The sequence below is a fragment of the Coenobita brevimanus genome, chromosome 3, assembly GCF_032717465.1.
Source record: "Coenobita brevimanus isolate Jiangsu-jjx chromosome 3, ASM3271746v2, whole genome shotgun sequence".
Lineage (NCBI taxonomy): Eukaryota > Metazoa > Arthropoda > Malacostraca > Decapoda > Coenobitidae > Coenobita > Coenobita brevimanus.
In genome coordinates, this window is record NC_136956.1 from 20,227,388 (window position 1) to 20,231,773 (window position 4,386).

A 4,386-nucleotide genomic window follows, 5' to 3' on the forward strand; every position below is an offset into this window, starting at 1 on the left:
CTGTCTGAGGCACACAAACAGCAAACTCTTTCTCTGTAACCTCAGACTTTCTCTATACACATTTCAAGGACCAAAGGTGGCTGTTGTGTATATGTATGCAACGATTTATCTTGCTCTCGTGTTCCTGAACATGATTCGTCTGAATTATCTACACTCTGGCTTCGGCTTTCTTGTCATTCTCTGACTAAGTGTATCTGCGCTGTTTACTTATCTCCTAATTCTACTGACTATGATAAGTGCTTGTGACTATCTTGCTACCCACAGTAGAAACACACCTTCCTATCCACTTCTCCTCTCTCTGAAATTACCCATTCTACGAGATTTCAATGTTCACCACCACCTTTGGCACTCCTCTCCTTTCACTGATAGTCCTGGTGAGCCAGCCTACATCTTTTCTATCCTTAAAGACCTAGAGCAGTTTGTATATCACCCTACCCCATGCCCCTGACAGCCTTGGAGAGAGCTCCAACATACTTGACCTCTTTCTTAAAACTAATCCTTCTGCTTACGCTGTTAATCTTTCCTCTCTGTTGGGCTTCTCCGATCACAACCTAATTACCTTGACACCTCGTATTGCTCAGGGTACAGCCCGTGGACCCTCCAAAGAAACGTCGGCTATGGCACTTTGGTGCTACACGGATTGGGAGGCCCTCAGGCAGTACTTCTTTGATTTTCTATCTATCTATATATAACCCGACGCCCAAATCCCCCAAAGGGTGGCTGCAGCCAAAACGCCTCCAAGTCACTCTATCACCCACCATTTGACGTCCCCCTCCCCCCAACTCACCCCCCCTCCCTCATATACCTCTCAACTCCATCCCTCCACCTCATCCTCGGTCTACCCCTCCCTCTCCCCTCCCTCCTCTTTGATTTTCCCTGGAATTATTATTGCTTCCATGGCAGGGAGCTATTTGAGTGTGCATGAAAGCATACAGTCCCTTTTCATATCCTTTGACTAATGCAAGAAAGCCTTGGTTTAACCGTACTTGTTCTAATGTTGTCCACAACAAGGAGAGAGCCTATAAAAGGTTCCAGAACTATCCACACCCCTGAATCACATCTTGCTTATGTCTCTGCCCAGAATCATGCTAAGTCTGTTCTTCACTCTGCTAAAAATAATTTCATCAACTTTCCAAGCTCGAATTCTTCCCCGCTCCATCTGGCACCTTGACCAGAACGTTTCCTTTCTTTAGCTCATCATCCTTCCCTCCTCTTTTCTATTCTGATGGTTCTGTAGCTATTTCTTCTACTGATAAAGCAGATCTCTTCACTCAGATTTTCTCCTCCATTTCCACCTTAGATATTTCCAATGCTGTTCCTCCATCACTTCCTCATGGCTGACATTAAAATTTTTTCAGCTGATATATTTTCTGCCATCACTGGCCTTAACACTAACAAGGCATATGGGCCTGGTGGAGTCCCTCCTGTTGTCCTCAAGAACTGTGCTTCTGTGCTTGCACACCCTACCTAGGTAAACTCTTTCGCCATACAATGTCTGTCAACTCTTATTTTTCCTTCTTGCTGGAAGTTTGCTCTCATTCAGACAATCCCAAAGAAGGAGTGACCATTTCCCAACTCTCTAATTATCGTCCAATTGCTTTAACATCCTGTATCTCAAAAGTTCTCGAGTCATTCCTTAATAAAAGAAAATTTAAAGCATCTTTCCTATCACAACCTTCTTTCGATTCTGTGTTATGGGATCAATCAAAGGACAGTCCACTGGCGATCTTCTCACCTACCTTTCAGACTCCTGGTCATCCTCCTTTCAGGACTTTGGCGACAGCTGTGCCATCGCACTTGACATCTCAAAGGCTTTCGATTCGAGTCTGGCATAAATCTTTAATTTCCAAACAGCCCTCTTACGGTTTCTATCCTTCTATCTATGCCTTCATCTACAACTTCATTTCTGGTCGTTCTATAGCCGCTGTTGTAGACGGCCATCGTTCTTCTCCTAATCTATGAACAGTGGTGCTCCTCAGGGCACTGTCCTATCACCGACTCTCTTCCTTTTATTCATTAGTGACCTTGTAAGCTGTACATCTAACCATAACCACTCGTACCGCTGATGATTCCACCTTTCACCTTTCCATTCGGTTCCCACAACGTCCATCCCAACAGTTACTTCAACAGACAAGGGATGAGACTATGGCAAACCTAATCTCTAATTTCCGCTCGTATCTCTGACTGGGGTAAATATAATCTTGTTTTTAATGCATCAAAAACTCGGATATTAACACCCATCAACCCGACACAATCTTTCACAGGAGTACCCACTAACGTTTAATGATATGCAGCTCAATCCTACATCATCCTTAAATTTATGCTTGGGGATTTCGCTCACTCAAAGTTTGCCTTTGAAAAATCATATTGCATCTCTTGTAAAATTTGCCTCCACGAGATTAGGTCTTGCTCACAGCTGACTCTGTACCTTCTTTACCTCTGCACAGTTTTTGACTTTATACACGGATCTTGGCGTCACCCCTGTGCCAAGTACAACGCTCATGTCTGGGGAGGCTCCCCAAATGCAGCTCTTCCCAATAGGGTGGAGTCAAAAGGCTTTTGGTCTCACCAACTTTCCTTCTCTTACTGGCTCCCTTCAACCTCTGTCTCTTCGCCGCTCTGTTGCATCTTTATCTCACCTATAGCTACTTCAATGGTGGTTGCTCCTCTGAACTGTCTGCTTGCATCCTTCTACCTCTACGACAGAGGGTGTAGCACCCGTCTAGCAACAAACTCTCATCCCTTTTCCCGTCCAAGTCTCTAATGTAAGAGTTAACCGTTACTCCCAGTCCTTCATTTATGCAACAGGTCAACTCTGGATCTGTCTCCCTTTGTTTGTATTTCCTACTTCCTATGATCTTAGTCTTTCAAACCCAGTGTGTTCAGGCATCTCGGAATGAAAGGATCTTGAATTTGACTCTCTTTTGTATTGTTTTTGTTTATTTCTTGGAAGGAACACACACTCACACACAAACCATATTGCCTCGTCTTGGTAAAGTCGGATGATGTCTTGCTGGTTGATTAGGATTTCTGTTAACTTTGTGCCGACAAGTATGATTTTGCAGTTCAATGTCCTATTCTTGTCAGTTAAAGAAGCTCTCTAACACCTTTCCATGTGCCATTTTACTTTGTTTATTACACCTTCCTGTCCTCTTTTTGTGTTACATAAATAGTTAAAGAAGCTCCCTAACGCCTTTTCCTAAGCAATTTATTTTGTATATTACACACTACTGTCCCTTTGTGAGTTACATAAAAGGTTCCAGAAGCTCTTTAACACTTTTCCCTAATTCCTTTTTTTTCCTTTTTTTTTTTTACACCTACCTGTCCTCTTCTGTGTTACATGAATAGTTTAATAAAAGCTCCTCAACACCTTTCCTTCATTATTTCATTTGGTTTATTATACCATACTATCTTCTTGTATTTTTTACATAAACAGTTAAGCATGATTCCCAGCACCATTCCATAGCCAATTTATTGTGTTTTTTTACACCTTGCTGTTCTCGTCCTTGTTACATAATTCCATTCAATATCTCCATACTATGCATACATAATTTACACAAAAGATATTAAACAGTCATATCCAAAAATAAATCACTAAAAAAGAGGTGCTAATCAAGGAGAATATGATCCCAGCAGCGGCTGCCTCGTGGGCCCGTATTCCCATCAGTTAAAAGGAGACTCCCTAACACCTTCCTGAGCTATTTGTATTCCCTTTTTTACGCCTCTCCTCTTCTGTGTTATATATAGCATTCTGATACCACAACACTTTGCACTTGCAGTAACATACAATTTTGCTAACCAGCCATTTCCAAAAACAAATCGCTAAGGAAGAGGTGCTAGAGAGCCTCGTTAACGGATGAGAATACGTGGCATGGATTAAATCAGAGGCTGTTTTGCAAGCAAAGTTAAAAAAGATTATGAAAAATATCTATATATTGCCTGATGCCTCAGTCCAGTAAGAGGTGGTCACAAGTAAATCGCCTCCATATCCCTTTGTCCCCCGCCATTTCGCTGCCCTCCCGCCAGCTCACACCTTCCTCTGTGATTAGTTTAGCGTCTGGGATAAGGTATTGTAAATATTTTAAATATGTGTTTATATTATACAATTTATTTTGAAATTTAATTTAGAAGGGGATTTACATAATTTCTGTGTGTGTGTGTGTGTGTGTGTGTGTGTGTGTGTGTGTGTGTGTGTGTGTGATATCAGGTGTATGTCTGCTACTACCTGAGGAGCAGTGTTTCGAGAATAAATACAATGAATACTGTAGTATTTTTAAAGCCTTAGAAGCCAATGTGGACTAAAGCACTGACACACTCTTCAGTTTCATGATGGATTACTCTGGCCAGGTGGAAATGGTAACCTCTTAGAGCTCTCATGGGTTAGTC